This window comes from Macrotis lagotis, chromosome 3, assembly GCF_037893015.1.
Source record: "Macrotis lagotis isolate mMagLag1 chromosome 3, bilby.v1.9.chrom.fasta, whole genome shotgun sequence".
Lineage (NCBI taxonomy): Eukaryota > Metazoa > Chordata > Mammalia > Peramelemorphia > Peramelidae > Macrotis > Macrotis lagotis.
The window spans coordinates 48,364,471-48,391,121 of NC_133660.1; positions in this window are offsets into that span (position 1 = coordinate 48,364,471).

Sequence of the window (26,651 nt, forward strand, 5' to 3'; positions counted from 1 at the left end):
GAAATAATATCATTATGAAATATATACATACCAAGTAGTATAGCATCCAAATTTTTAGAGGAGAAACTACTGGAATTTCAGGGAGACAACACCAAAACTATAATAGTAGGGGACTTCAACCTGCCTCTCTCAGAATTAGATTACTCTAATCATAAATAAACAAGAAGAAAGTTACAAAAGTTAATAGAAATTTAGACAACTTAAATATGGTATGTCTATGGAGAAAGTGGAATAGGGATAGAAAGTAATACACCTTTTTGTTTTCAGTACATGGCACCTATGACAAAATTGATGTGTATAAAAACCTCACAATCAAAGGCAGAAAGGCAGAAATATTAAATGCATCATTTCCAGATCATGTTGCAATAAAAATTATATGTAATAAAGGAATATGAAAAAATGAATCAAAAATTAATTGGAAACTAAATAACCTAATTGTACAGAATGAGTGGATCAAACAGAAAGTTGCAGAAATAATTGTCAAGTTCATCCAAGACAATGACAACAATGAGATAGCATACCAAAATTCATTGGATGCAGCTTTTAGAGTAAATTTATATCTGTAAATGGTTATATGAATAAAATAGAGAAAGGGGAAATCAATGAATTGGGAGGTTCTCAACCAAAAATGTTAGGGAAAGATCAAATTAAGAATCCTCAATTAAATATTAAACCAGAAATTCTTAAAATCAAAGGAGAAATCAATAAAACTGAAGGTAAAAACTATTGAATTAAACTAGGAGTTTTATATGGAAAAAACATTTTGGTTAATCTGATTTAAAAAAAAGAAAGAAGAAAACCAAACTACCAGTGACAAAAATGAAATGTGTGAACTCAACCACTAGTGAGGAGGAAATTAAAGTCATAATATGGAACTATTTTGACCACCAGTTTGCCAAGAAACTTGGCAATCTAAGTGAAGTGGATGAATATTTACAAAAATATAAGCTGCTCAGAGGAAATAACCCCAATTTAGGAAAAGAAATTGAAGAAACTATCAATAAAGATCTCCAGGTACACATGAGTTAACAAGTATATTCTACCAAATACTTAAGGAACAACCAATTCCAATTCCATTTAAAATATATTTTTAAATAGGAGGAGTTCTAACAAATTACATTTCTGACAACAATATGAAGCTGATACCTAAATCAGGAAGAACCAAAACAGACAAAAAAAATTACAGATCATTCTCCCTAATGAATATTGGTGCAAATATTTTAAATTATATTTTAGTGAAGAGATGAAAAGTTATCGTTAAGATAATACACAGTGATCAAGAAGGATTTATACTGTGGTGGCTAGGTGGCATAGTGGATAAAACACCGGCCCTGGAGTCAAGAGTACATGGGTTCAAATACGGTCTCAGACATTTAATAATTACCTAGCTGTGTGGCCTTGGGCAAGCCACTTTAACTCCATTTGACCTACAAAATCCTAAAAAAAAGGATTTTATACTAGGTAAGCAGAGATATTTCAATATTTGGAAAATAATGAACATGATTGAACATATCAGTAACAAATCTAACACATATATATTACATGATTTTCTCAATAGATGCTAAAAAAATCTTTGGCAAAATTCAGCACCTTTCCCATTAAAAACACAAGAGAGCACAGAAATAAATGGAATTTTCCTTAAAACAATAAATAGTATCTATCTAACACAATCAGAAAGCATTATATATAGTGGGGATAAACTAGAAGCATTACTAGCAGGTTAAGGAATGAAACAAGGATCCCTATTATCACTGCAACTTTCAATAATGTATTAAAAGTGTTATCTTTTCAAGATGGTGGAGTAAAAGCAGAGACTTAACTCTACTCTCCCCTAAACCACTCCAAATACCTTTAAATAATGATTCTAACCAAATTCTAACCAAATCCATAAAAAGACTGAATGAAACAATTTTATAGTCCAAGACAACTTGGAAGATCCTGGGGAAGGGTCTGCTGCACTGGAGTGAGAGAGGAACACAGAACCCCACAGAGCTAGGGAACCCACACCAGAGTGAATCAGCCCTAGTCAAATGAGAACAAACTGCCCAGTGACTGGATCCATACAAGTGGTGGTGACTTCTAGAACTCTCAGCCCAGGACAGCTAGGAAAGTCAGTAACAAAACTCATGAGAGAGGAGCACAGTCCAATACAGGCCTCAGCAGCAGACCCTGGGCCTAGGGAACCAATGAATCAGCAGTAGCAGCTGCTTCCAGATTGTTAAATTCATGGATGGTTAGAAGGGAATTACAGGGGGTCTCTTTGTTATCCCTGAGGCAGAACTCTGCCACTTTGTTCATATTCAGATTTGGGTCTTAGTCTTGAGCTCCAGACCCAGAAAGAGAAGCAATTTCACAACAAAGCTAATGACCTTAACAGAGCAAGGAATCTCCTTACAGAGAGGAGCACTTGTGGTTGCCCATAGACCAGAGTACAGGCCAGAAGAGAAGTTATAAGCATTCTGAATACCTTGAAAGAATTGAAAACTTGCAAGTTCCTGGAGGTATCTCTGAAAATAGCAACAAAAAGCCTTCAAAAGCCTAAAATAGTACATTCTCCACCCTGTAAGCAGACCCTCACCTTAACAAAGAGTTAAAATCAAGTCATACAATGAGGAAATGAGCAACTTACAGGAGAAAAGAATTCAACTACGGACATTATGGTCATAATGGTAGCTCAAAATAAAAACTCAGAAGATAACAAAGTCAAAGCTTTTACAGCTAAAATCCCTAAGGAAAATAGGAATTGGAGACAGGCTATGGAAAAGCTCAAAATGGAATTTGAAAATCAAGTAAGGGAGGTAAAGAACTGAGAGGAATGTAGGAAAATCATAAGTAAGTAACTTGGTGAAGAAGATACAAAAAAATACTAAAGAAAATAACATCCTAAAAAACAGACTGATCAAATGGAAAAAGCAATCCAAAAAGTCAATGAGGAGAAGAATTCCTTAAAAAGCAGAGTTAGCGTGTGAAGCCAAGATGCTGGCATGAAGAAAGGTTTTCCCAGGAACTCTCTCCAAAATATTTCATAAACCTTAAAATTATGACTCTAAATTTTTGGGAGACAGAACCAACAGAAAGACCCAACAAGGCAATTCTCCAAACCAAGGTAACCTAGAAGATCATGGAAAGGCTCTGTTGCAGGAGGCAGCAATGCATCCAGGATCACCAGGTGGGAGCAAAGGAAAATAGCCCATGGGGCTCCTGGGTCCTACAGAAGGCCAGCTGGTGGCAACAAAAGCAGTTTCCTGACCTGCCAACACAGGGAACAACCAGCAAAACTTGGAAGAAACCTCTAATATTGTGAACATGGGACCCAGCCCAGCATGGCCCTCAATGCAGCCACAGTCCTCAGTGTAGCCCAGAACCCAGGATATGGAATCTGGTTCACAGAATTAGTAATCATAACCTTGAATGTGAATGAAATGAACTCTCCCCCTTAAAACATAATCAAATAGCAGAGTGTATTAAAAACCAGAATCCTACAATCTGCTGCTTACAAGAAACTCATTTGAAGCAGAGAGATACATATAGAGTAAAGTTAAAAGTTTGGAGCAAAATATATTTTGCTTCAGCTGAAGTAAAAAAAGCAGGGGTAGCAATCCTTATCTCAGAAAAAGCAGCAGCAAAAATACATAGCATCAAAAGAGATAAGGAAGGAAATTTTATCCTCCTAAAAGGTACCATAGACAATAAAGTCATATCAATATTGAATATATATGCACCCAGTGGGACAGCATCCAAATTCTTAGAGGAGAAGCTGAAAGAACTACAGGAAGACATAGACAGCAAAACTCTACTAGTGGGAGAACTCAACTTCCTGCTATCAGATCTAGATAAATCGAATCATAAAACAAACAAGAAAGAAATTAGGGAAGTAAATAGATTGTTAGAAAAATTAGACATGGTAGACTTATGGAGGAAACTGAATGGAGATAGAAAGGAATATATGTTTTTCTCTGCAGTACATGGAACTTATACAAAAATTGACCATGTACTAGGACATAAAAACCTAATGATCAACTGCAGAAAGGCAGAAATACTGAATACATCTTTTTCAGATCACAATGCAATAAAAGTCATATGCAATACTGGGCCAAGGAGATATAGACCCAGAACAAATTGGAAACTGAATAACCTCATTTTAAAAAATGAGTGGACCAAAAAACAAATTATAGAAAGAATTTAACATGTTATCCTAGATAATGATAATAATGAAACAACATACCAAAACCTATGGGATTCATTCAAAGGAACTCCTAGGGGATATATTATAGCTCTAAATGCTTATATGAATAAATTGGAGAAAGAAGAAATCAATGAAATAACATACAAATAAAAAATTAGAGAAAGAACAAATCAAAAATCCCCAATCAAATACAAAATTAGAAATTCTAAAAATTAAAGGAGAAATTAATAAAATCAAAAGCAAAAAAACTATTGATTTAATAAAAAACAAGAGTTGGTATTATGAAAAAAACAATAAAATTGATAAACCTCTGGTCAATTTGATTAAAAAAAGAAAGAAGGAAAACAAATTGCTAGTATTATAAATGAAAAAAGGTGAAACCACCAGTGAGGAGTAAATTAAAGTAACAATTTGAAATTATTTTCCCCAACGCTATGCCAATAAATTTGATAATCTAAGTGAAATGGATGAATATTTACAAAAATATAAGTTGCCCAGATTTAAATGAAGAAGAGATTAAATACCTAAACAACCCTATCTCAGAAAAAGAAATTCAACAAGCCTTTATTGAAATCCCTAAAAAAAATTCTCCAGGGCCTGATGGATTCACAAGTGAATTCTACCAAACATTTAAGGAACAATTTGTTCCAATCCTATATAAAATCTTTGGAAAAATAGGGAAAGATGAAACTCTGCCTAACTCTTTCTATGAAAGCAATATGGTACTGTTACCTAAACCAGGAAGAGTTAAAACAGAGAAAGAAAATTATAGACCTATTTCCCTGATAAATATAGATGCAAAAATCCTAAATAAAATCTTAGCAAAATGACTACAAGTCATCACTAGGATAATACATTATGATCAAGTAGGATTTATTCCAGGAATGCAGGGTTGGTTCAATGTTAGGAAAATTGTTAGTATATTATATTATATTATATTATATTATATTATATTATATCAACAATATATTATATTATATCAACAACAAACCTATCAGAAATCATATGATCATATCAATAGATGCTGAAAAAGCTTTTGACAAAATACAGCATCCATTCCTATTAAAATCACTAGAGAGTGTAGGAATAAATGGACTGTTCCTTAAAATAATTAGCAGTATCTATCTGAAACCATCAACAATCATTATATTCAATGGGGAGAGGCTAGAGGCATTCCCAATAATATCAGGGGTGAAACAAGGGTGCCTATTATCACCACTACTATTCAATATTGTATTAGAAATGTTAGCATCAGCAATTAGACAAGAAAAAGAAATTGAAGGAATTAGAATTGGGAAGGAAGAAACAAAACTCTCACTCTTCGCAGATGACATGATGGTCTACTTAGAGAATCCCAAGAAATCATCTAAAAAAACTACTGGAAACAATTAGCAATTTCAAAGTAACCTCATCAGTGTAAAATATTTGGGAGTCTACTTGCCAAGACAGACTCAGAATCTTTTTGAAAACAATTATAAAATACTTCTCACACAAATTAAATCAGATTTTAATAACTGGGCAAATATCAACTGCTCATGGATAGGTAGAGCTAATATAATAAGAATGACAATTCTACCAAAATTAAACTATCTGTTTAGTGCCCTACCAATCAAAATTCCAAAAACTTACTTTAATGAGTTAGAAAAAAAATTGTAAGTAAATTCATATGGAGAAATAAAAAGTCAAGAATTGCCAGGAGCTTAAGGGAAAAAAAAGTACAAATGAAGGTGGATTAGCAGTACCCAATCTAAAATTATATTATAAAGCATCAGTCCTCAAAACTGCTTGGTATTGGCTAAGAAATAAATTGGTGGACCAGTGCAACAGACTAGGTATAAAAGCAGGATATGATTATAGTAATCTGCTGTTTGATAAACCCAAAGAATCCGGCCATTAGGATAAAAACTCCCTCTTTGAAAAAAACTGCTGGGATAATTAGAAGTTAGTATGGAAGAAACTTAGATTAGAACAACACCCCACACCCTTTACCAAGATAAGATCCAAATGGTTACAGGACATTGACATAAAAAACAATACTATAAGCAAATTAGAAGATCAAGGAATAGTCTACCTGTCAGATCTATGGAAAGGAGAACAGTTTATGACTAAGGAAGAGTTGGAGAACATCACCAAAAACCAATTAGATGATTTTGATTACATTAAATTAAAAAGCTTTTGCACAGATAAAACCAATGTAATCGAGATCAAAAGAAATGTAGTAAATTGGGAAACAATCTTTACAACTAATGATTCTGACAACAGCCTCTTTTGTAAAATATACAGAGAACTGAGTCATATTTTTAAAACAAAAAGCCATTCCCCAATTGACAAATGGTCAAAGGATGTGCAAAGCCAATTTACAGATGAGGGGATCAAAGCAATCCATAGCCATATGAAAAAATGCTCTAAATCATTAATTATTAGAGAAATGCAAATTAAAGCTTCTCTGAGGTACCACCTCACACCTCTCAGATAGGCCAGTATGACTAGGAAGGACAATGATCATTGTTGGAAGGGATGTGGGAAATCTGGGACACTATTACACTGTTGGTGGAGCTGTGAACTCATCCAACCCTTCTGGAGAGTTATTTGGAACTATGCCCAAAGGGCAACAAAAATGTGCATGCCCTTTGACCCAGCAATACTACTATTGGGTCTATACCCTGAAGAGATGAGGGAAAAGGGTAAAAACATTACTTGTACAAAAATATTTATAGCAGCCCTGTTTGTGTTGGCAAAGAATTGGAAATCCAGTAAATGTCCTTCAGTTGGGGAATGGCTTAGCAAACTGTGGTATATGTATGTCATGGAACACTATTCTATAAGAAACCAGGAGGGACGGGATTTCACGGAAATCTGGAGAGATATGCATGAACTGATGCTGAGTGAGATGAGCAGAACCAGAAAAACACTGTACACCCTAACAGCAACATGGAAGTGATGTTCAACCTTGAAGGACTCGCTCATTCCATCAGTGCAACAATCAAGAACAATTTTGGGCTGTCTGCAAAGGAGAGTACCATATGTATCCAGATAAGGAGCTGTGGAGTTTGAACAAAGTGCAAGCTCTATTCCCTTTAATTTAGAAAAAAAAAACAAATATCTTATTGTCTGATCTTGTTACCTCTGAGAATTCTGTTCTCTTTAAGGATATGATTTCTCTCTCATCACACCCAATTTGGATCAAGGTACAGCATGGAAACCAAGTAAAGACTGACAGAGTGCTATCTGTGGGGTGGGGGTGGGGGGAGGGAAGGAAGATTGGGGGGAAATTGTAAAACTCAAATATCTTTAATAAAAATAAATTACAAAAAAAAAGAAAATGTGAAATTTGAAATATCTGATTGGAAAAGCAACTGACTTGGAAAACAGATCCAAGAGGAATATTTAAAAATCATTGGACTACTGAAATTTCAAAAAAATAGAGTGTAGACATCATTTTTCAAGAAATTATCCAGGAAAACTTTTCCAGTATACTAGAAACAGAGTGTAAAATAGAAATTGAAATCACCTTCTGAAAGAGATCCCAAATTGAAACATCTAGGAATAATATAGTCAAATTTTAGAACTCTCAAGTCAAGGAAAAAATATTGCAAATGGCCAGAAAGAAACAATTAAGATATCCTAGATCTACAGTCAGGATAACACAAAAACTTTTGAGGAGGGAATGGGTGAAAGTAGAGAGAAAGTGGTGGTCAGGTAAATAAAATGGAAGGAAATACAGTTAGAAATACCAACTGAGAGAAAAAAAATATTGAAATAAGTTTCTCTGATAAAGACCTCATTTGTCAGACATAGAGAACTAAATAAAATGTATAATAATGGGAGCCATTCCCCAAAGGGATATCTACAGTTTTCAGATGAGAACATCAATGCAATCTACTTAAATAATTTTTTAAATGTCCTAACTCACTATTGACAGAAGAGATACAGGTTGGAACAATTCTGGGTTATTGGTTAGTAGGATGGAAGGAGAGGTTGACAGGTGTTGGAGGGGATGGAAGAATGAGACATTTATGTACCATTGGAGGAGTTGAGAATGGATTCAAAAATTCTATAGAGCAATTTGGAACTATGCCCAAAGGGCTATAAAACCATGCCCTTTTACCCATGTTCACTTTTTAAAAACTTTTTTTATGTTTTTTTCTTTCTTTCTCATGTTATTTTTTCTTTCCCCCTTTTCTTTTTCACAATATGGGTAATATGGAAACAGGTTAAATAACATTGTACATGTGCAACTTTTACCGTATTGTTTGCCACCACGGTGGGGGGGGAGGGGATTAAAAGGGAAGATATGTGGATATCATACATTTGCAGATGGATGAAAACTGAATACTGCCTTTGATATAATGGGAAAAATAAAATAAAAATTTCAATTAAAAAAACTATGTTTTTTTCATAGATCTGCTTTAGATTGTAAGGAAGGAATTAGAATCTGCCCTTCTTGAAGCAGATTCTTGCTTTGTTTTTAACCAGATTGTATTTTAGATAACATAATTTTATTGCCACCTGTCTATTGTTTGATTATTCATGAAAATAAAAAAAATTTTTTATCAAACTAGGCATTTACAAGGCAATTGTATAACAATGAACTATCAGTTAGTCAGACAACAATAATTTATTTCGTACTCACTATGCATTTACAGGAGACAATACATTTTACAGGATAATACATTTAATCTGTACTATTCATTTAAAGATATCTTTTTGAATTCCAATTTTTAGAGGCAAAAAAAATACTCTTACGAATGACAATTGGTAAGCTTTGTTCCTATTTGTAATTGATAATATATAAATTGCGAAGTACACATTAATATGGGAATTGAATCAAAACCACGCAAGATAAGAAAGCATCCTTTTAGAATATTCTCCTCCTAATATGGATTTTTAAAAATCTCCTTTGGAAATTGTTCAATGAACTATGATGAGTTCTTTGTTTTAGGTTTCTGCAAGGCAATGAGGGTAAGTGGCTTGCCCAATGTCACACAGCTAGGTAATTATTAAATGTCTGAGGCCAGATTTGAGCTCAGGTACTCCTAACTCCAGGGAGGGTGCTCTATCCACTGTGCCACCTAAGCACCTCTTTTTTTTTAATTGCAAATCTAAACCAGGATACTGGCCTGACTGCCCTATTTGAAGACTAGAAGCAAAGAAGCCTGGAAAATCAAGGGAGAACAAAAGCAAACCTCAGGATTGGGTCCAAACAGTTTTTTGAAGGAAGGTCACAGGCAAAGATTTGTGGGGGGGGGGGCAGGAGTGTATATAGACAGTATGTATTTATATGCACGCAGATAAGGTAGGTAGATAGATAGATGTACAATAGAAAGGTATGTAGATAGATAGATAGATAGATAGATAGATAGATAGATAGATAGAAATTCATTAATTGCTAGTAGTATACTTTAATGATGTTACTGCTGGAGGGAGGGGAAGGATATGTGTGTGTATATAATATCAGAGAGAGGGACACATACACACACACACACACACACACACACACACGTACTAGAGATATTAAGGTTCTGTGGATAATTCTTTTCATTGATATAGTTAGATACTAGTTAGTGCAAATAATGAATTCCCTAAAGTGTTATCTCATGTATTCAAATTCAAACTAAATTCATATTCTAAAATAATAATTATGTAAAATTTTATGGTTTGTTCTAACCCAATGGAAATAAACAGTGTGACTTCAATAATATAATGACTTCAATGGGGTTCATTATTCTCAGTCAAGATCTAACTATAAGGGGAACTCTTGGGTGAGGAAATTCTGTCTATCAAGACAGGATCTAAACTTTTTATGACACTTGTCTTATGGCACTGAAAAGTTAGATGATTTTCCCAATGTAATACAGTAAGTATGTCAGAGGTCAGACTTGGACCCAGAGGTGTCTGGTTCTGAGATTTATTATTCATCAACATAAATCTGAATAATGATTATCCCTGCTAATAGACTATTGAAGGTAGGAATAACCTATATTGGAAAAAAACATGGAATTTGTGGTCAGCAGGATTGACTTGAATCTTACTTCTGTTTATTATCACCTGAATAACCTTAGAAAAATAATTTAACTCTTCTTGACCTCAGTTTTTTCAACTATAAAATGTGAGGATTGGCACAAATATAAGCTTTCTAAAGAATGTCCAACCATATTATTCTCCCATCCTCACCTATTCCTTCTCAAAAATAAAATCTATGTTTGACATTCAAGATTTTTTTTAAAAAATAAGCTACATCTATCACCTTTTCTATTCTGCCAGGGAAATATTAACATGCTTGCGGTAAGACACCCCACAACTCATGGATGGGTATGAGACCCATTAGTTTGCCTGGTTCAACCCATCTGCCAAAACAGTTTACTGGGTTGTAGCTACTGTGTATCCTACAGCTTCTTGGAGACAACAGTGAGAGTTCAGAGATAAGTGTACACTAAAGGGGTAAAATAGCACCAAAAAGGACACAGCAATACTCATACCAGAGGCACAACCATTTCTGATAACCCATACACCTCAATTTATATGAGGCAAGCACTCACAATGAGGTCAGAAGTGACAAAAGAAGTGACTCAAGGCCTTTCTAAAAAACTTTGTAATCATTATGAGATATGGTGGATACTGACATGGGACTGTCCAACATGATGTGCCTGCATCAAAAAAAGGTGCTGGCCAATCTGTACAAAGCCAATTAACAATGCTTAAAATGTAAGATGCACAAATTTAGAGACATCTCCACTCCAAATATTCATATGGACTGTTTGTGCTCCACCTTTGTACAGCCTTCCAAGCTTAAATTTGTCTGATCAGCCAGTCAAACACAACATCCCTTTAGTCTTCTTCCAGCATGAAGGACAACAAGGAAATTGGGACTGCTCAGATTAATATTAGCTTTCACAAAAATATGCTCACTCTCAATAAGGAAATAAGTGTTTGAATAATCGATTTCCACCAATAAAAATAAGAGTCTGATGAAATTCACCCTTTGAATCAATTATCATATTTATTCCCTTACTCCTCAAGCCAAAGGATTTCTATCTTTTGTTTTTTTATTCCTATTGTTGTTTTTTCTAACTTTCTTCAATTTTCTTTCAATTTATAATATATACAATAAATCATAAGATATTAAAATATTTTAGAAATAACTTATTATGAAATATTCATTATCAAAACATGTAAGGAATTGTTATAATATGGCCAAGAAGGGAAATAAAAAACAGGTAATTAAACAGAAAAATCTAATGATAGGGGCAGCTAGGGGGCGCAGTGAATAGAGCATCTGCCCTGGAGTCAGGAGTACCTGAGTTCAAATCAGGCCTCAGACACTTAATAATTACCTAGCTGTGTGACCTTGGGCAAGCCACTTAACCCCACTGACTTGCAAAAACTTTAAAATAAAGAAAAATCTAATGATAGACTTTAAAATTATCTCATTTATTTCCTGTTATTTCAGTTTAGGGAAATCTTTTTATGTATACAAAATATTTCATTGTAGTGTTTTAAGACAAGATGAATCGAAATTGTTGGATTATGATTATGGTCTACAGCTCAGACTTCATTATCCCACAACCTACTCCCAAAAAATAATATTTTCAAATCTCCCTATTATTGTAGATATGACATCTTCCTTTTAGTAACCTAGGTCTACAGACTCGGGGTAATCTTTGATTCCTAAGTCTTAACACACATATTCAATCTATAGTCAAATAATATATGAGATATGTTGATGTATTGTATAGTTCTTTTGGTTTAATTTAGTCCCCAATATATCTACTAACTTTCCCATACTTTCTACTCACACAGTCATTGTCCTTATATAGGTTTGTTCAGACCCTTTCACCTAGACTGTTACACTAGCCTCCTAAGGTTCAAAGCCTAAAATTCCTCCCCATCCAATCTATCCTCTAATGGACTGTCAAAGTGAAGTTCATCAGATTAATCTATGATGGGTGATTTTTCATTCTCCTATTTCATAATCTCCTTTTTAATTTAATTGAATGTCTCACTATTGACTCTAAAATAAAACATTAGCCATTTTGTTGTTTAAAGGCTTTTATAAACCTTTTTATAAACTTTTCCTCAATGTACCTCATTAGTCATTACCTCCCTTCATGTATCATATACTCCAGGCAAACTAATCTATTTTTTCCAAATCTATACATATTTTTAATATATTAGGTCTTCCTTTCTCTCTTTCACTCTTCTGGATTATATACCTAACAATGAGGTCTCTGGATGTTTCAAGTATTGCCTTTAAATAATTCCAAATTGTTTACATAACAATTGGATCAGACTATACCTCTCCAAATGAAGGTTTTGTGTTTCTCTTTCTTAAAGATTTGAATTTTTCTTATTCTATTTTTGGTGATTTGGAGCAATGTTGTATGTGAATATTTAAATAGTTTGTAATTCTTCCTTTGAAAACTATTTATATACTTTATTTCTTGGGAAATTTGTTTATTGAGAAATGACTTTTCTTTTTCTTTTTTTTATTTATTTAAGGCAATGAGGTTAAATAACTTGCCCAAGATCACACAGCTAGGCAATTATTAAGTGTCTGAGGCTGGATTTGAACTCAGGCACTCCTGACTCCAGGGCTGGTGTTCTATCTACTGTGCCGCCTAGCTGCCCCTGAGAAATCACTTTTGGTATTGTATATAAGTATTAGTCCCCTAAACAGCTTGGTTAACAAAAAAAGATTTTTTTCATGAAGAGGAGGGAAAAAAACCTCAGTATATGAAGAATAGATTCTTTAAATGAATGTGTGTAAATACCCAAATTTATATGTGGTGTTTTCATTAATATGGATGAAAATAAATCACCTATAAAATTCTCATGAATCTTGGACATGAATTTCAATTGATTTTGAATTCCTCTGTTAAAAATATAAAAATGCAAAACCAGTGGATTATTTTAATAAGAATAACTGACATCAGGGAATATTAAATTTGGTAAGTTTAATTTCAAACATGAATCTTTGAATAATTGATAAATGGAACTGAAAAATGAATATCATAATTTGGTCACACAGTCAATGTTGCATTTCTTCCATTTAGATTTCTGCATTATTATAAGATATACCTATCAGTTATAATATCTATTCAAATTTAAAATAGAAATAAACTCAACAGAACAGAAAACACAAATATAATTAGATAAGCTTACATATATAACTAGATAAATAAGATGCTCTAATCTAATTTATTTTTTACTTTTATAATTAAAATTTATCTGTAAGAATATCAAAACTTGCTCTAAGGATATAAAGTTAAGCAAAGAAAATTTCCATATTGACCCTGTGTATGTGTTTCTACCTACATACAAACATACACATGAATACATACATATTTGTATTTTTGTAATACACATGTATATGCAAAATAAATAGGCTGTATGTGTATATGTATGAGCATGTCTATGTATATGTGAGTAAGTGTATTCAGACACATATGTATACCTTACTGTTCCCTATCACCTCTCCCTCTAGAGCTGGGTATGGGAATTTGAATTAGAAAGTTTAACATTAGGGATGCACTATCCTAAAAACAATTTTTGAAATCCCATTCCTTGACAGTAATGAGTGCTCTCAAGAAAATTATCTGAGAAGAGAAATTTATATTTCTAAACTCAAGCTTAAACATATATAATAGTTTCTTGTCAAAGAATAGGTTGCTCCAAACAAGGAGAAATATGAATCCAATATCCTAGGGCATTCGCAATGAAAAGTTTCATATTAAAAAAAAAGAGAAAACAACTTATATGTATATCCCCAAAGCTACAATGGAATGAGAATAAGGGCAATAAAGAAATGTCTGGAAGTTCAAAGAAAACAGTAAGACCTTAGATGTCTATACATAAATGCACAAGGAGAACTAGAAAGCAGAATGTAAAAAGATCAGTGTGACCACATAGGTCCATTTAAAATCAAGACCTTATCAGTTATATTAAAAAGAGAATATTTGATCAGAAATGAGATCAGATTGAATCTCATACAAGATTATTTGGTAAAAAAAAGTTATATAAAGAATAAATTAATAAAGGGAGAGTCAATGTGTACTTAAGAGGCAAAATAGAATGTTAAGAACCAATTTTTCATTTGAATAGTATGCAATAATTTAATTTTCAAATACTATGTCATCTAACTTAGCTGGGGGAAAGCTTTTGCTTAATGATTTTAAAAACAGCAAGTTTATAATTTATTAGCTTTAATCTATAGGTCTATGCACTAAAATTATGAAAATATGAACACATTTGAACAATATTTTCAAATTATATCAAAATATATTGTAAGTTTAGACATAACACTATCCTCTGAAAAAGTAGAATGGGAGAGAAGTAATCATAATGTACAATACCATCAACTTTGAAGATGTAGATGTTAACCAATAATCTTATTCAGCAAATATTAAAGATTAGTTGAAGATTTAGTTTAAATACTGAGTTTTCATTTCATGAATATAGCTTAAACCCCAAGGCAATGAACATATTGAAAATTCAACAAATCAAATAAAATATAGAAACCCATTATATATATATATATATATATATATATATATATATATATATATATATATATTTGGGTCTTGGGTAGAGTAGTTTATGAAGAGACTGTAGAAAGATAATTATTTCTGTCTATAGCTCAGATTATAAAAAGTGCACAGCCTTTTTAATATTTTATATGCTTTGAAGAGGTAACTAGGAAAGAAATTGACCTTATAGAATGTTTAGTTGTCACTAATAGAAAAGTAGAAGCAATACAATGCTCACTTGTCTGTCTTTCCTCTATTGTATTTAATGTCTCTAAGAATCTCTCTTTTCCATTTCTCTCTCCTTTAGAAATTTGGCATATACTTATCTCTTCTATAAACATAGAAATGTACAAAAGAGTAAAAATGAAGTAGTCATTGAAAAAGTGGATACAAGACTAGTTAATTTTAAGAAGTTTTGCAAATAAAATCTATTGATTACTAAAAGTTAACGGTTCACAAAAATCCTAATCTGATATATCATCAGTGTGTAGAGTCAACCATGGGTGAATTTTTTGGTTGCTGAATTAAATTTTTTTTATTAAAACCTTAATTTTACACAGTTAATTGAAAGTTATGTTAGTGAATGTCTTGTTTGGGTATTTACTACCAAGTTAGGAAAACTCTCCATACAGGCTCATTGACAGACCTCATACCAACAGAGAATAGCCTGTTTGCATGAGCTCATTACAAAAGGTTGGTTACTAAATGATTATTTTTATGGTTCATTAAAACTAGAGTCAGAGGTTTATGGGTTCATATTCTACTCCTGATACTTCCTGACTGTGAGACTTTGAAGAATTCTTTTGACTTCCTTAGTTCTCAATTCCCTCTGCTGAAGAATGGATTAAATGATCTTTGAAGTTCCTACCAGATATCTGATCCTTCACCTGTACTAAGGCCAAAGGTATCTATATGCATTGATGAAGGGAATGAATACTTAATTTTTACAAGTCCTTGAAGTATTCACACAACATGAATAGCAATGAAAACATGTTCAGGAAATTAACACTTAATGCCTAATAAAAGTATCTTCCTGATTCCTTAAAGTTTAGGGAAGGGGAAATAATTCAGTTTGTGAAAAAAAAAATGTTTTGAACCAAATGTTCTTTCCATACCTTCTCAAAAATTTCATTCAAATTCTGTTTTGGGAAAAGAAACTCTAGAGTAAAGGGGGAGTTCCAATTTTGCTCTTTATACTGCAAAAACCTTAAAAGTTTTATAAACCTTGAATATATTTTTCATTATTCTAATATAATGAAGAGAGTATTCCAAAATTTTCCCTTCCTGAAAAATTATATAAAACATGTGCAGATGTGCTACCTAATTCCAATCTAAATTCAAAAGGTAGTTTTGATTGTTTGTTTTTTCCTAACCACACATCAAGGGTGCAAAATTATGTAATAATTTTTAACAAACAACCTTCTTAATGGATGACCCATCTGAGTGATAGAAGTATTACTTTCAGCTGTTGGGTTAGGGAGGGAATATTATTACCTTAATCTGTGATCATATGGATGATCTGAAATCATACAGAGCTTTTTTCTTATGTGTTTATCCTTTCCTTATGTTAAGTGATTAAGAGTCTGAAGGGGGAATACCAAATGATGGTGAAAGTTCAGTAATTACTGGATGACTTCCAGTAACCAGTAATTAACCAGAAACTACTAATAGAAATAATCATGGGAATTATGAGGTGACCAGGAAGCAACCAGGATACAAAGATTCTCTGAAATTACTTGTGAGTATTGGAAAGCCTGTAAAGATCTCAGAGTGGCAAAGAACAATCTACTCAGCAGAGGCAAAGCCCAGTGATTTCAATAGTTGAGCAACAACTGGGCAAACAAGAAGAAAAGAAAGATTATCTGTTTCTTAACAGGAGAAACGTGGTTCTGTGCAGCAACAGATTGCTCATAGAAAATTGCCTAAAGGCAATATTATGAGTATGCTACAATACCAGAAAAGGACATCCAGAGCCCAGAACCAGGACTGGGGAGATAACACCTAATCAGCCATACAACCCTTTCCAAATGTTTTCTACTATTATGACAATCTAAATTTAAGCCCATTGTCTCTAGAAATATTATGCATGCTAGCAGGGAACACATATTAAATGACAGGGAAAGCTGTGTTCCAAATAGTCTTGCTTTCTCTTCTAACTAAATCTCCTTCCTAACAACTAATAGAATTCGCTGGTTGATAGATAATTGTGGGGATACTGATGGGGAGCTTGTAAGTGACAGTATCAGAACTGTAACCCCTAGAACAGTGAGGTGCCAGAACAATGAGGCACTTTTTCAACATTCATTCCTATGCATATGTATATTTTTAAGTTATAAAATTTCCTTCCACCCTCCTTTCCCACCACCCTCCCCTCAGCGGCAAACAGTTAGGTTAACATTGTACATGTATATTTGGGATAAACATGTTTCCAGATTGGTCATTTTAAGTATGAGGAATTAGGATTAAGGGAAAGAGATACGTAAGAGATATTTTAATAAGTTGTTCATCAGATTCTGAAGTTTTTTTTTTAATTTTGTTTTGTTTTTGTTTTTGTTTTGCTTTTCTTTCTCTGCATTGGGAAAGCATTGTCCATAGCCAGTTTAATACAGCTGTCCTAGCTCTCTAAACTGCTGAGAAGAGCTGCCTCCATCAAGGTTGATCATCTCATAATGTTGTTGTTAATGTGTATATTATTCTCTGGGTTCTGCTCCCTTCACTCAACATCAGATCCTGTAACTTATTCCATGCTTCTCTAGAGACCAACCATTTATGGTTTCTTATAGAACAATAACGTTCCATAATATTCATCTATTATAACTTGTTTAACCATGCCTCGATTGATGGGCATTCCCTCAATTTCCAATTCTTTACCACTACAAAAAGAGCTGCTATGAATATTTTGAAACATATGGGACTTTTCCCATTTTTTATATTTTCTTCTGGATATAGACCTAGAATTGGAATTACGTGGTCAAAGGATATGAATAGTTTTATTGCTCTTTGGGCATAATTCCATATTGCTTTCCACAACTCTCACAAATCCACCAGCAATGCATTTACATCCCAATCCTCCCACAACCTTTCCAACATTGATTATTTTCCCTTTTTCTCATCTTAGACAATCTAATAGGTGTGATGTGATTCCTCATAGTTGTTTTAATTTGCATTTCTCTGATCAATAATGATTTAGAGTTTTAATTTCTTCATCTGAAAACTGTCTATTCATAGCCTTTGACCATTTATCAATTGGGGAATTTATCAACTGGGGAACTTGTAACCTTATAAATTTGTTGAAATTCTCTCTATATATATTTTAAAAATGAGACCTTTTATAAGAACTCCTAGTTGTGAAATTGTTTTCTAGTTTTCTGCTTTCCTTTTGATTGTGCCAGCATTGATTTTATTAGTGCTAAACTTTTTGGTTTAATACAGTCTAAATCATTCATTTTGCAGTTTATAATGTACTCCATTTTCTGTTTGGCCATAAATTTGTCCCCATTTCATAGATCTGGATAGAGTATTTCTTGATCTATTAATTTATCTGTACCCATTTTAACCACATTTTGGAACAGGGTGTGAGATGTGAGTGTATGCCTAGTTTTTGCCTTATTATTTTCCAGTTTTCACAACAATGTCAAATAATGAGTTCTGATCTCAGAAGCTGATGTCTTTGGGTTTCTCAAACAGTAGATTACTGTAATCATTTACTGTTGTTTTGGAGGAGATTCTTTAAAACCTCCGTTAATTAGTTAAAAAAACAGAAAAAGGACAAATGACATATCTTTGGGGCAACAGTAATTTTGTGGGACTAAATAAATGAATACACATGGAGAATCCTAGAAAATACCAGTAGGAGAGATATAAACCTTTTTTTAAACTAATCTAACTCTAGGTTAGCTCAATAGGATTACTGAGCTCATGTTCAGTCAAGTGTCTACCTAGATGGAATAATATTAATGTTGATCTTTTCATAGAGGGCACTACACAAAACTCTGTTGGAAATCCCTCAATATTTCCCCCTCTAGAGGCCCATGGATAAAATGAAGACAGAGACTCCATGCACTGAATATATATTTTGAGTTTGTACAAACTTCATACACAAAATCACTACAGTAGCAACACATTCTAACTCTTCAGTCTCAAAAATCACATAGTTGCTTACTCTGTGTGACCTTGGACAGATCACTTCATGTCTCATGAACTCATTTTTCTCATCTGCGCAGATAAAGGATTTGACTAGATGATCAACAAAGCTTTTTTCAGCTGTAAATCCATGGTATAGTGATAAAAGTCAGAGTTCTTCAATTCAGGTCTCAAGGAATAAATGTTTTGTTAGGAACACCCTCTTGAAGCAACTAGGTGGCACAGTGCCCTGGAATCAGGAGGACCTGAGTTGAAATATAACATTTAATAATTACCTATCAATGTGAAATTGGACGGGTCACTTAACTCCATTACCTTGTAAAAGCAGAAACAAAAAACAAATAAACAAAAAAGAATACCCTCTAGTACAGGGTTCTTAATCTTTTTTTATTAATTTTTTAATTTTACAATTTTTTCCTCTAATCTTGCTTCTATTCCCCTACCCTACAACAGAAGGCAGTCTGTTAGTCTTTACATTGTCTCCATGTTATACCTTGATCTCAGTTGAATATGTTGAGAGAGATATCATATCCTTAAGGGGAAAAAAATGAAATATAAGCGATAGCAAAATTGCATAAAAAGATAACATTTTTTAAAATGAAGGTAATAGACTGGTCTTTGTTCAAAGTCCATAATTCTTTCTCTGGATACAGATGGTATTCTCCATTGCAGACACCCCAGTATTGTTTCTGATTATTACACTGATGGAATGCGCAAGTTCATGAAGATTGATCATCAACCCCATGTGGATGTTATGGTGAACAATGTTCTTCTGGTTCTGCTCATGCTGCTCAGCATCAGTTCATGCAAATGCTTCCAGACTTCTCTGAATTGCCATCCCTCCTGGTTTCTAACAGAACAATAGTGTTCCATATACCACAATTTGTTCAGCTATTCCCCAATTGATGGGCATTCACTCAATTTCCAATTCTTTGCCACCATAAAAAAGAGCTGCTATGAACATTGTTGTTCAAGTGATGTTTTTGCCCTTTTTCAACATCTCTTCAGAGTATAGACCCAGTAGTGGTATTGCTGAATCAAAGGGTATGCATATTTTTATTGCCCTTTGAGCATAATTCCAAAATACTCTCCAGAACAGTTGGATGAGTTCACAGTTCCAGTATTAGTGTCCCAGATTTCCTACATCCCTTCCATCATTGATCATTGTCCTTTCTGGCCATATTGGTCAGTATGAGAGGTGTGAGGTGATACCTCAAAAGATGCTTTAATCTGCATTTCTCTAATAAGTAATGATTTAGAGAAATTTTTCATACTATTATAGATTACTTTGATTTCCTCAATTGTAAATTGCCTCCACATATACTTTGACCATTTGTCAATTGGGGAATGGCTTGTTTTTTTTTTTTTATAAATTTGACTCAGATCTCTATATATTTTAGAAATGAAGTCCTTTGTCAGAAATACTAGTTGTAAAACATGTTTCCCAATTTACAACATTTCTTTTGATCTTGGTTACAGTGCTTTTGTCTGTCCAAAAGCTTTTTAATTTAATGTACTCAAAATTGTCTAGTTTGTTTTTAATGGAGTTCTCCATCTCTTCCTTGGTGATAAACTGTTTCCCTTTCCATAGATCTGACAGGTAAACTATTCCTTGATCTCCTAGTTTGTTTATAATATTGTTTTTTATGTTCAAATCCTGTATTCATTTTGATCTTATCTTGGTATAGTGTGTGAGGTGTTGATTTAATCCAAGTTTCTTCCATACTAACTTTTGATTTTCCCAGCATTTTTTATCAAAGAGATAGTTTTTATCCCAAAAGCTGGACTATTTGGGTTTATCAAACAGCAGATTACTATAATCATTTCCCCACATTATTTCTTAGCCAAATCTAGACAGTTTTGATGACTGATGCTTTATAATATAATTGTAGATTTTGTAGGCCTAAGCTACCTTCTTTCATGAGATTCTTGATGTTCTTAATCTTTTTACTACATGACTCCTAGAACCATCTATAAACCCCTCCTCAAAAGAATACAAGTTGTAATTTTAAAAATTTAATTTAAAAATGAATAACTTTAAAAATGCTTAAAATATATAGAATGACAAAGGAAAGCAATCAGCCAATAAGGTAATTCAGAGAGACATCTAGATGGCATAGAGAATCTGGCTCTTCATAAAGTTAAAAAGACCTTAATTTGTATATTTATCATTGCATATGTATTAGTGCATATTATTATGATTTGTAAAACTTTGAATATAAGACAGGTTTATTTAGTTGAGCAAATATATTTATAAATTAATTTATTTGTGCTTTTATAAATAGTTAAAACAATTCTACTTTCCTTTATAATGACCCTCCACACCACAGACTGCCAGTCTTCAAAACTTATATTTACTTTGTCCAAATACATATGAAGCAAAGGCACTTGAACTAAAGAATCAGTTATTCAATCCTTCTAACTTAACTAAGGAAAACATGTCTGAAGTACTATCTTAGTTGATATTCCCTTAATCATGAATATGAGGAAATAATTTATAAATAACTTCTGTTGTACAGAAACTTCTACTCATGAAGTAGAACCATATAACTTAAAGTGATCTAGAGTTCCTATTAGGACAGAATAAGTGTCTTATTCATATTATTTAGAAAATATATAGTCAAAGAATAACTTGAATCCAAGTCTTCTTGACTTTCACTTGTTTTTGAAAAACAATTAATGTGCTAAGTACAAATCATTGAGTTACTCATTAGCTGCCAGCCTCTTAGTCAGCAGAGCAATAACTTAACTCAGATTACTTATTATATTTTTAAGTAACAGATCTACATTTATCTAATTTTAGCTTTCTGTATATTGAATTCAATAACTCAGAATGAGCTATTTTTCTCCTTTCCCACTTATCACTTCCCACATGCATGCACAAACACATGCATCTGATCAATTTAATAAGGTTTAACTAAATGTCTTGGACTTATTCATAGGACTTTAGGTTTAGACTTGAAAGAGACTTAACTGTTTACATAGTCTCATCCTTCATTTTTATAGATGAGGAAATCCAAGATCACACCAGTGGTATCTTGTAAATTCTAATCTTTTTTTCCCCACTCATTCAGTCTGCCTCTGTAGGCCTGATTTCAAAATGTACTAAGACATTTTAAGATTTTACTCTAACAAATAGGTAAAAAATATTTTCTTCACACAGATCTTATTTTGTTAAGCTGCGTTTCTGAGTAGAATATATAGGCTTGTAAATAAATAGCTAATGATATGATCTAATGCCATATAATCAATAGTGTCCTAACTGACTTATTTTTTCTGATATTTTGAGTTGCAAATATTGGCATATCTAATGTATTATTTATGTGCTCACTAGATTTTAAATTTCTCAGTATTTCAGTCTATCATTCTGAAGATATAATGTCTGAAAGTATTTATCAAGAACTTTCAACCTTACAATTACTTTCCCAAAGACTGCAGATTAATCAGCCCTGAAATATTTCCTTTAATGTACATTGCTTTAGGTTGTACACAAATCTTGAAACAAAGTAAATCTCTATAATTCAAAGAACTACTTTGACTCAGCATGCTGTTTTCCCCTCCAGCTCTGTTGTTCATGATACCTCTTTCTGCTTAAATCAAAGATATTGAAATATGTTTCCCAAGTTCAAAGTCAGCTCTAGTGAGTTGTCTGAATTTATTTTTGAAATTGAAATCATTAGATTCTGAAACATTTTTCACTTGAAACAAGTATGGGAAACTAATAGCCTCTGTTCCAACTTGTAAATAATAGATTTTATAATTTAAGGATACCATCCCATTACATTAGGCATTAACAGTGTCTTATTCTTGTCATGGTAGACTGAAGAGGGAAAAAAAAAATCGACCTGTAGTTTCAATGATAAAGGAATTTCCTAGTTAAGGAAACTCCTATTAATGGCACTTACCCATACATAAGGATTCCTGTATTTCATATTGACTTAGAAAACCATATGTTATTTTATTATTATATTTATTTTGTTAATTATTTGTTCTGGTTTTATAGCACTGAGGAGTGTCACAGTATGGCATGGGACCACATGTTTCCAAGCTCTCTTCTAGGATCACAAAATCGGTATTTATCCAATTGAACTTGAGCTTAGGTTTCCCTGATTCCAAAGCCAATTATCTCTTTTGCTATACCAAACTGCTCCAGACAGAGGAGAGATACTAGAAAGGAGTAGGACTGTTCCTTAGCAAAATTTCAGAACAAATAAAATTGTCTGTGGCATGTCAGACACTTGCTTGTATGTGAATGAGGAAAATTAACATGAAATAATCTCTTACCATATGTCAAATACTTTGAAAAACCTTGAAGATACAAATAAGAAAATAAAGATAACCTTTCCCTCAAGAAACTCAAAAATATTTAGTATTTTATTTCTCCCAGTTATTTCTGAAAAAAATTCAACATTCATTTTTAAAACTTGAATTTCAGATCTCTCCTTTACTCCATCCCTACCTACCCTCAGTGAGAAAGCAAGCAATTTAATGTACATTATAAATGTATAGTCAAGTAACATATTTCCATAATAATAATATTAAGAAAGAAAGCATGGGCACCCTCCTACTCTCCCCCAGAAGAAACCTTAAGAAAAATAAAGAAAATTTTAAAAAAGTATGTTTCAATCTGTATTCTGAAAACTATCAACTCTTTCTCTGAGGATAGATAGCATTCATCATAGGTCCTTCAGAATTGTTTTAGGTTGGTCATCTAGGTGGTGCAGTGCATAGAACACCGGCCCTAGAGTCAGGAGTACCTGATTTCAAATACGGCCTCAGATACTTAATAATTACCTAGCTGTGTGGCCTTGGGCAAGCCACTTAACCCCATTTGCCTTGCAAATAAAAAAAATGTTTTAGGTCACTGTATTACTGAGACAAGCTAAGTCATTCACAGTTAATGAATCTACAACATTACTGTTACTGTGTACATAGTACTTTTCACATTATATCAGCACCAGGCTTTTCTGTGAGCATTCTACTTATCATTTCTTTGTTTGTTTGTTTGTTTGTTTGTTTTGCAAGGCAAATGGGGTTAAGTGGCTTGCCCAAGGCCACACAGCTAGGTAATTATTAATTGTCTGAGACCGGATTTGAACCCAGGTACTCCTGACTCCAAGGCCAGTGCTTTATCCACTACGCCACCTAGCTGGCCCACTACTTATCATTTCTATCATAATCACATACCATGATTTGTTCAATCATTCCCCAACTGATGGGCATCCCCTCAAATAAAGAAGTGTCACAAATAACCTTGTACATAGAGATCTTTTTCCTTCTTGTTTTTCATTTCTTTTGGGATACAGTCCTAGTAGTAGCATTTCTAGATCAAAGGGCTTGCATTGTTTTATAACCCTTTTTTATAACATCATTCCAAATTGTTCTAGAGAATTCTACCAACAGTACATTAATGTGTCATTTGTCCTATATCTCCTCCAACACTTAACATTCTTGTTTTCTGTCCTATTAGTTAATCTAATAAGTATAAGAGAGTACCATAAAATTATTTTAATTTGCATTTTTTCCATTCAATAGTGAGGTAGAACATTTTTATATGGCTATAGATATCATTGGTAAACTTACCTGAAAACTGTTCATTTCCTTTGGTTATTCATCAGTCACAGAATGGTTCCTATTTTTATAACTTTGATTCAATTCTTTTTATGTTTAAGAAATGAGGTATTTTTCAGAGAAACTTGCTTCAAAATTTTTTTGAAATTTGCTATTTCTAACTTTATTTCCTTCCAGCTTATTCTCTCCAATCTTGTTTATGTTATTCTCTCTCTCCTCTCACCCCGTCCCTCCTCAAAAGTGTTTTGCTTTTGACTACTCTCTCCCCCAATCTGATCTTTTTTAACTTTCCTATTTTCTTGTAGGGTAAGATGGATTCCTACACTCAAATTAATATTCCCTTTGAGCCATTTTTATGAGAATAAAATTCACTTATTCCTCCCTCACTTTCCTCTCTTCCCCTACCGAAAAAGCTCTTTCTTGCCTCTTTTATGCAAGGTAATTTACCCCATTCTGCCTCTCCCTTCGTATTCAACTTGCACCTGTGCTCTCTCTTTTCATATGTGTGTGTGTGTGTGTGTGTGTATGTATGTATGTATGTATGCTCTAATAATAAAAAATTCTCAGGCGTTAACATTATCATCTTTCCAAATAGGAATAAACAGAGTTTAATATTAAGACCTTTATGATTTCCCTTTCTTGTTTACCTTTTTATGCTTCCCTTGAGTCTTGTATTTAAAGATCAAATTTTCTGTTCAGCTCTGGGCTTTTCAACAGAAAAGTTTGAAAGTTCCCTAATTGAATATCCATCTTTTCCTCTGAAATACCATGCTTAGTTTTGGTGGGTAGTTAATTGTTAGTGGTAATCCAAGCTCATGTGCCTTTCAGAATATTACATTCTAAGCCCTACAATCCTTTAATATAAAAGCTTGTATTATCCTGAATCTTGTATTATACTAATTGTGATTCCATGATACTTGAATTGTTTCTTTCTGGCTTCTTGGAGTATTTTCTCCTTGACTTGGAAGCTCAGAATTTGACTATGATTTTCTTGGAAGTTTTCATTTTGATATCTCTTTTAGGATGAATGGATTCTTTCAGTTGATAGTTTACATTATGGTTTTAAAATACCAGGGCAGTTTTCCTTTTCAATGTCTTGAAAATAGATGTCTAGACTTTTTTATCATGGTTTTTAGTTAATCTAATAATTTATTTAAATTATGTCTCTTTGATCTATTTTCTAGGTCAGATTGGTTTTTTTCCAAAGAGATATTGTACATTGTCTTCAATTTTTCATTCTTTTGATTTTGTTTTGTTTCCTTACTTCACATAATTTCATGAGCTTCAATTTCCTCAATTCTAATTTTTGAGGAATTGTTTTCCTCAGTGAGCTTTTTGTACTCTCTTTCCCACTTGGTCTATTCTACTTTTTAAGGAATTCTTTCCTCAGGGAAATTTTTTACCCTTTTTTTCCTTTTGGTGACTTTTTCTTTTTAGGGTATTCTTCTCCTCATTGACTTTTCAGAATTTTTTTAAGTTATTTTCTACTGTATTTTTTGTCTCCTATACCAAATTGCTGACTCAATTTTCATGATTTTTTTGCATCACTCATATTCTTCTTCCCAAATTTTCATCTATCTCTTTTACTTGATTTTTAAAATCCTTTTTGAGCTATTCAGTAGCCTGAGACCAATTAACATTCTTTTTGGAGACTTTGGATATCAAAGATTTGAGTTTGATATCTTCTTCTGAGTGTATGATGGGACTTCCTTGATTTGTAGTAACTTTCTATGGTCTGATTTTCTTCTGTGGTTTGCTCATTTTCTTACTCTATAACTTCATTTTATCTCTTTGTTAAAATAGGGCTTTTCTCTGAGGGTTGAGGGTACACAGTCTCAGGCTTCATTGGTTTTATGCAGCTGTTTTGGGACATCCTTCTGGGGACCTGTAGGTTTTGATCTTTCCAAGGGGATATGACTTAAGGACAGTTCTGGTCTGTGAGTGACTATAAACACTCTCCTCTGCCCTGAGACTGTGAAGAACATCCCCTCTATCACTGTGGTCTCAAGCTCTGGTGTACTAGTGCACCACCTTGCCCTGGGTCTGAGACTGCCACCAAGATCTGACTTTGGGCAAAGCAACAGAATCCTGGCTCAGTGCTAGCAAAAAAAACCCCTCTAATTTCCTTTTGACTTGTTATTTAACCCCTTTACTGCCTGTGGGCTGAGAACTCAAGAAGTAGCTGCTACTGCTGCTTTTGATTCAGCATTTCCCAAGGCCTGCTC